Source organism: Ovis aries, chromosome 7 (assembly GCF_016772045.2).
Source record: "Ovis aries strain OAR_USU_Benz2616 breed Rambouillet chromosome 7, ARS-UI_Ramb_v3.0, whole genome shotgun sequence".
In the NCBI taxonomy this organism is placed as follows: domain Eukaryota; kingdom Metazoa; phylum Chordata; class Mammalia; order Artiodactyla; family Bovidae; genus Ovis; species Ovis aries.
In genome coordinates, this window is record NC_056060.1 from 65,050,597 (window position 1) to 65,058,675 (window position 8,079).

Below are 8,079 nucleotides of genomic sequence, written 5' to 3' on the forward strand. Positions count from 1 at the left end.
ATAATACTTGCACGGAAAGAAGTTAGGATAATGCCGGAAATGAATATGTAAATAAATTATTACGGTATTATAACCCTGCGGCACGTTATGAAAGGTCAGAGCACAGCAACCAGCCCGCCCGTTCAGGAAAGGATTCCTGGAGTACGTGTTTCTTAAGCGAAGCCTAACATGGTGGGTAGAAGTTGTCCAGGCATATTTGTCCAGACTATAGAATCAGCCTTCCAAGGAGAGGGTTCAACGTAAGCAAAGGCAGAGATGAAAGTAAGATAAAAAGCTCAATGTCTTAGGTGAAACCACCTTAGCTGTTCTAAATTAGTGGTTAAGACAGTGTTGAGAGTCTGAAAGGGGTTCCCTAGGGTTTAGATCATATCATACAAGGATATGCGGATTAAGGAGCTCAGACTTCATATCCCATAAGCCTATGTTTTTCAATCAGCTCATCACACACAATTTGACTTTTTCACTGCAACACAACATAACATCACACACGTTGAATTAGAGATGGACATCTGGATATAGAGACAAATACAGATATAACAAAAATTTCACAAAACAAGACTACATATCCATGAGTACCTGTCCTGTTATTCTTTTTTGCTGTTTTGTTTTTAATATTGGTTGAGACCCACAAAATTGGCTCACCCGCCTGCTAAAATATTGCTGTTGATGGAGTGGAAATCACTGAAAGCTTTTAAACAAGAGAGCGACACGTTTAGCTTTCCGTTAAAAGATCGCTCACGCCAGCAAAATGTATAGAGAATGGTTTAGAAGCACTCTATCCAGAGCTGTCCCACAGAATTTTCTGAAATAGTGGAAGTTTTCTTTATCGGTGCTGTTCAGTATAGTGGTTATTGAGCAGTTGCAATGTAGCTAGGATAACTGAAGAAGTGAACTTTACATTGTACTTATTTTAATTAATTAAAATTTAAAGAACCGCATGTGGCTAGTGGCTGCCGTCTTGGATAGCCATCAGGATTATGTGGCACCTTGGTGCAAATTACAAAGGTACTCTCTCCAGATAAACAGAGCTTCATACCTGGGCACAAGAATGCAGGTTATACTTCAGTCCCACTAACTTCCTTGGCCAGTCACCTCTGGCAGTATACAAATTGCCCAACTGACATGATGACCCTAATTAGAGAAGCGAGAGATTGGAAGCAAGGAGCCCACAAGAATGATCCAGGCAAAAGTTGCTGTGGCTCTGACTAAAGCTGTGGAAACTAGGAGAGAAAGGAGTGAATAGATGTAATAATATTTAGGAGAAATGCTCAATAGGACTTGATTGACTGGATACAGTGGTGAGAGAGGAGGGTGTCAGAAAAGATGTATATAGTACTGCAGGCCATGGAAGCATGGCAAAATGCAGCGCTAGGCAACGTTTGTGCCAGGAGAACTCGTGATCTAATGAGAGCGGACAGACTCCTGTTGTCCGGGTAAACAAGTGTTTGTGAGGAAAACTGTCCATGCCAAACCCTGAGATCCAGCCACCTTCTTGTAAATGAATCCAATCTACATTTTGGAAAATGATGTTTCATCACCATTTACCTCGAGGATCTACCTTTTGGCAACAAGCTCCCCTGTCCCCTTAGTGAAAAATTAATAAATGGAAACCTGAGTTAAACAGGGTCTGGAGACCAGAAGGGGGAGCTCTCATGCCCTGTGATGATAGCAGAGCCCAACAGGAAGAAAATAGCTTCCTCTTCTTTCCTGGTTAAGGACTCAGCCAACAAAAAGCCCTGGGCTCTATGCTTGCGACAGTCCTCCCAACTTCCTTTTCCCCCTTTATAAAAGTGTTCTTCCCTTGCCAACTGGAGGACTTGCACATGGATAAAGATCCCAAATTGCAATTCTCTACTGATCTGGAAATTCAGAAAATGAAGATCATGGCATCTGGTCCCATCACTTCATGGGAAATAGACGGGAAACAGTGTCAGACTTTATTTTGAGGGGCTCCAAAATCACTGCAGATGGTGATTGCAGCCATGAAATTGAAAGACGCTTACTCCTTGGAAGAAAAGTTATGACCAACCTAGATAGAATATTCAAAAGCATAGACATTACTTTGCCAACAAAGGTCCATCTAGTCAGTTCAGGTCAGTTCAGTTCAGTCGCTCAGTCGTGTCTGACTCTTTGCAACCCCATGAATCGCAGCACGCCAGGCCTCCCTGTCCATCACCAACTCCCGGAGTTCACTCAGACTCGTGTCCATCGAGTCCGTGGTGCCATCCCGCCATCTCATCCTCAGTCGTCCCCTTCTGCTCTTGCCCCCAACCCCTCCCAGCATCAAAGTCTTTTCCAATGAGTCAACTCTTCGCATGAGGTGGCCAAAGTACTGGAGTTTCAGCTTCAGCATCATTCCCTCCAAAAGAAATCCCAGGGCTGATCTCCTTCAGAATGGACTGGTTGGATCTCCTTGCAGTCCAAGGGACTCTCAAGAGTCTTCTCCAACACCACAGTTCAAAAGCTTCAATTCTTTGGTGCTCAGCCTTCTTCACAGTCCAACTCTCACATCCATCCATCTAGTCAAGGCTATGCTAGTCAAGTGGGATTTCTTTGGAGGGAATGATGCTGAAGCTGAAACTCCAGTACTTTGGCCACCTCATGCGAAGAGTTGACTCATTGGAAAAGACTTTGATGCTGGGAGGGACTGGGGGCAAGAGAAGGGGACGACCGAGGATGAGATGGCTGGATGGCACCACGGACTCGATGGACGTGAGTCTGAGTGAACTCCGGGAGTTGGTGATGGACAGGGAGGCCTGGCGTGCTGTGATTCATGGGGTCGCGTGCTGCGATTCATGGGATCACAAAGAATCGGACACGACTGAGCGACTGAACTGAACTGATCTGGAATAAATTCATCTTTGCTAAAGAAATAGCTGGCGGTCTATTTCAGGTCATGACATGAAATATATCTTTCCCTTGCCTGGTAACTATGTCAAACACCTTATCACACAAAGTACAACAGCCTTCCAAGGACCCACCCTCAGTTCTCGAAGGGACGAATCACCTGAGAAGGTAGAAGTCAGATAGAATGCTGACTGATTCACTCAGAGGCTGGGGCAGTGTGAGGCTCCCTTCACATTTTAGCAGAGCACACAGGTAAACTTTAGGCCTGTGCTGGCTAATACAGGAGCCATTAGTCATACGTGGCTGTTTAAATTGATTAAAATTGAATAAAACTAAAAACTCAGTTCCTCAGCTCCACTAGCCGTATTTCAAGTGATCAATAGCCTGCTGTGGCTTCTGGACCCTATTGGACAATGTAGATACAGACTGTTTCCATCATCACATAAAGTCCTATTGGAGTGCATTGCTTCAGACAAGGGTACACAACTGTTAACTGCTTAGAAAATATTGAGTTGGCCAAAAAGTTTGTTTGGTTTTCCATAAGAAGTTGTGGCAAAACCTGAATAAACTTTTTGACCAAGCCAATACACCCATTTTAATGAGGGCAAATGGTTAATTAGATCATCCAACCATAGACAAGGCAGCTTGTGAGGAAAAGATTGGGTTTATTTGACATTTTGGAGGGCCATTATCAGCAGTAAGTGCAAACAAATCTCAGTATTTTTTTAGAAGTTGCATTAACCCTTTTTAGCCCATGGGAATAATTTTGTAGTATGGGGTCAGGTAAGTTCTTGCTTCTATTTACATACATGCTTGGAACTGGATGCTACTGCAGATTAGTCTTCTGCTTGCTCGCTCACTCTCTCTCTCCTCCTCTTTCTTTCCCTGACTCACCTTTGTTCAAGTCGTCTTTCTATGAGTTTGTTTCCACTCCACCCACTGCCTAGGTCCTCAGCCCAGATAGCTAGGTGCAGGTCAGCCACCACAGAGCTAGAAAATAAAGCCCACAAACACAAAGCATGCAGTGTAAGAAAGTGAAGGTGAAAGTCGCTCAGTCGTGTCCAACTCTTTGCGACCTCATGGACTACACAGTCCATGGAATTCTCCAGGCCAGAATACTGGGGTGGGTAGCCTTTCCCTTCTCCAGGGGATCTTCCCATCCCAGGGATGGAAATGGATCTCAAAAGTTCAGATACAAAGTGAGAGAACTTGCCAGCCCCTTAGACTAAATAAAGAAAGCCAGTGCTGAGGAAGAGGGAAGAGGAGGTGCTGAGCCGTCAGGAGAACGTGAGCTCCAGGAAGCTGCAAGCGTCCATGGGAACCAGCACTACCTTGCCAAACTCTGAAGAGCACTTGGCGGCTGAGCTCAGTTTTCCTTTCCGCTGGTGTCTGTAGAGAACTCTGCCATTCGACAGCAGGTTGTCTTCACACATCCACCACTGAGTGGGAGTGATTCCACTCCACTCAGCACCACATTCAGTCCTACCAAGGAGACATTCCTCTTGCCTTAGCCCAGTAGGCTCGCAGACCACGCACCCTCTCTGTAAAAAGGGGTGGATAGACTCCGCCAAGACGTGGCAGTATCATAAAGAGAAAGCCCCAGCACTATGATAATGGCTAAGTTTGTCCTCAGCCAACTCGAGGTCTCCCACAGGTGGGGAACAAGCCACCCAGGTGACGTATACCATAAGGAACCCACGATGCTGTGGGAGGACCTGGGCCCTTACACTGAGTAATGAGCATAGGAAATTGTGAGTCTGTAGTTCCAAGTCTTCCAGAAGAGGTTTGCATATTTGGGGGAAAACAACCTCACCTGGTGATTGTGGGTAGCACCTGGATCCGGACATGTGACTGAGACATAAGCCTCGGAAAGAATAGCTCTAGAGCTGGGGAAAACAGGAGGTGGAGCAGAAAGTATTGGTTGTCCCTCAAGCCACTCCCACTTCCTTCTTGTTGGCAGAGCTCAGGGTTTATTCAAGGATTTTTCATGTGCTTCAAGGAGAATCCCTTCCCCCAGCCCCAGTTTTGGGGAAATGCAGCTGCTGCCCCTCCAGAATGATGTCTGACTCGCAACTGCTATGTATGAGGCAGAGCTGATGACTGTTCTATTCTTTTCTGTTTACCACATACATTTCTAAATCATTGGATTAAGGCTACATACAAATAGACTGCTGGTGGCTCAGCAGTAAAGAATCCGCCTGCAGTGTAGGGGATGTGGGTTCAGTCCCTGGGTTGGCAATATCCCCCTGGAGGAGGAAATGGCAACCCACTCCAGTATTCTTGCCTGGTAAATCCCATGGACAGAGGAGCCTGGTGGGCTACATTCCATGGGGTCACAGAGTTGGACACAATTGAACGACTAAACGGAGAAGGCAATGGCACCCCACTCTAGTACTCTTGCCTGGAAAATCCCATGGGCAGAGGAGCCAGGTGGGCTGCAGTCCATGGGGTCGCTAAGAGTTGGACACAAATGAACGACTTCACTTTCACTTTTCACGTTCATTCATTGGAGAAGGAAATGGCAACCCACTCCAGTGTTCTTGCCTGGAGAATCCCAGGGACGGGGGAGCCTGGTGGGCTGCCGTCTATGGGGTCGCACAGAGTCAGACACAGCTGAAGTGACTTAGCAGCAGCAGCAGCAGAGCAACTAAACCACCGCACACAAACAGCCCGCAGTAGGCTGTCCAGCAAGATGTGGTTTCTCATCCACCTTGCCCTTTGCCCTAGGAGTGCCTATTATACAACCACTATGAGAAGAATCAATGTGCAAAAATGACTCAATCTCATGTATGCAAAATATGTCTATTTTTATTTTTATTATCATGTGTGCCTTGTTTAATAAAGCCACATGAAGGTAAAATATTAAAACAGTGGAAAACACATATTTTAAGAGTATAAGTTTTAATACATACACATAAGCTTGTAACGACCACTCCCAAAGAAGATAGAGAACTCGACCATCACCCCACAAAGTTCCCATATGGCCCATCCCCAGCCCTGTCCTACTTTTAGCACTGTAGATTACCTTCATCTGTCCTTCTTGAATTTCATTAAACGGAGTCATATTATATATATTCTTTGCATCTTGCTTCTTGGACTCAGCATAATATGGGGGGGGGGTGTTTCTCTGAGATTCTTCCACAGGAGTTCATTCATTTTTAAAATCAGCTTTATTAAAGTTTGCTTTGCATAAAATAAAATATCCCCATTTCAAGTGCACAGTCAAGAATTTAGGCAAAATTATACACTCAAGTAACCACCCATAATCAGTGTGTTCAACATTTGCAACATTACCAAAATTTTCCACTGTGCTTCTTCCCAATGCCTAGCCCAAGGCTACTGCTGACCTGTCATACAGATTAGATGTGTCTTTTCTAGAGTACCTTACCATTAAAATTATATGGTATGTATTCTTATGTCTGGATTCTTTTAGCATGTTTCTGAGATTCATCAATGTTATTGCTGTGCTACTAGCTCATTCCTTTTTGTTGCTCTGTAATACTCTAGTACAAGAATATATCACAAGGACATCTAGATTATTTCCAGTCTTGGGTTATTATGGATAAATATGCTATATACATTCTTGCACAAGTCTTTCTTTGCAGACATATATTTTCATTTCTCTTAGGTAAATACTTAGGAGTGAAATTGCTGAGTCATAGAGAAGGTGCTGTGTTCTTTATTGTTTTTAAATCACTTAATTCCAACTCCAATTCTGCTTCCACTACATTAGTAGAAGTTTCTGTACCAGGTGTTATTGGGGATCTTCCTTTCCAGTGTCACACCAGTGTCCTGGAAATGTATGCGACCACAGTAGCAAAACTGGCAGGTATTAGAATCTTTGCCAATGTTAGAAACTCTGGTCCCTCCGGCACCCTGGGGTCCCCCTTTCTATTACATCACCACCTCCCCAGGGCCCACAGAGCAGGGCGCAGGTCTCTACTCTGACATTCTATTGACTACCTTCTCTCTAGTATCTCTCCATTTGTGGCCTTGGTGACTCAGATGGTAAAGAACCTGCCTGTAGTGAAGGAGACCGGGGTTCGATCCCTGAGTCAGGAAGATCCCATAGAGAAGGGAATGGCAACCCACTCCAGTATTCTTGCCTGGAGAATTCCATTAACAGAAGAGCCTGGTGGGCTGCAGTCCATGGGGTCGCAAAGAGTCAGACAACTTAGCGACTAATCCTTTCACCTCTGTTGCTGACCATCCTTATATATCTCACATTCAAACTCCTGAGAGACAGGGTCAGCTTGGGGACGTTGCCCTAGTTGGGCAGAGCAGTGCCTAGATGCTAGGTACCCACAACAGTGCAAAACCACCGACCTCTGATTGCTTTCCAGCTCAGGAGACTGGCTAGCTATTCTCTCTTCTTTCTCTTCTTGACCCCCAAAATCTTCACACATCACCCTCTCCATAAGGAACACCTGGCAATTTCTTGAGTGCAATTAGAGCTTTCACAAAGAGCGAGGAAGCTATTAACTCAATGGCTTATTCTGCCCAGTCTGCAAATATCCCCTAGGCATGGAAGCCTAAACAGCCTAGCCATCTTCACAGTATAGGGGGGAGAAGGAAATACAAGAGAAAAACACAATAATTATTTCAAGAAATTATTTAGCCACCTTTTAGCACCAGGGAGCACTTGATCTTCTGTATGATGGCTTTGCACGTGTGATTTCCTGACATTGTAATCAGAACACCTTCTGTATTTCGTTTTCCCTATGGGACACATTGCTCTCAAATTTCCTTTACTAGATGTTCTACCAATTGGATCTGTGAGTGGTTTTTCAGGCCCATTGGAACCTCAAAGAACAGGGTCGTGCCCAGGATGTGTGGGTTTAGGGAAGTTTATCATAGTTAGCACCTGGACTGCAAGGAGATCCAACAAGTCCATTCTGAAGGAGATCAGTCCTGGGTGTTCTTTGGACGGAATGATGCTAAAGCTGAAACTCCAGTACTTTGGCCACCTCATGTGAAGAGTTGACTCATTGGAAAAGACTCTGATGCTGGGAGGGATTGGGGGCAGGAGAAGGGGACGACAGAGGATGAGATGGCTGGATGGCATCACCGACTCAATGGATGTAAGTTTGAGTGAACTCTGGGAGTTGGTGATAGACAGGGAGGCCTGGCGTGCTGCGATTCATGGGGTCGCAAAGGGTTGGACACGACTGAACTGAACTGATCATAGACTGGCAAGTAGAGGAGCCTGGAACTGCTGCCTGGACGCTGCTC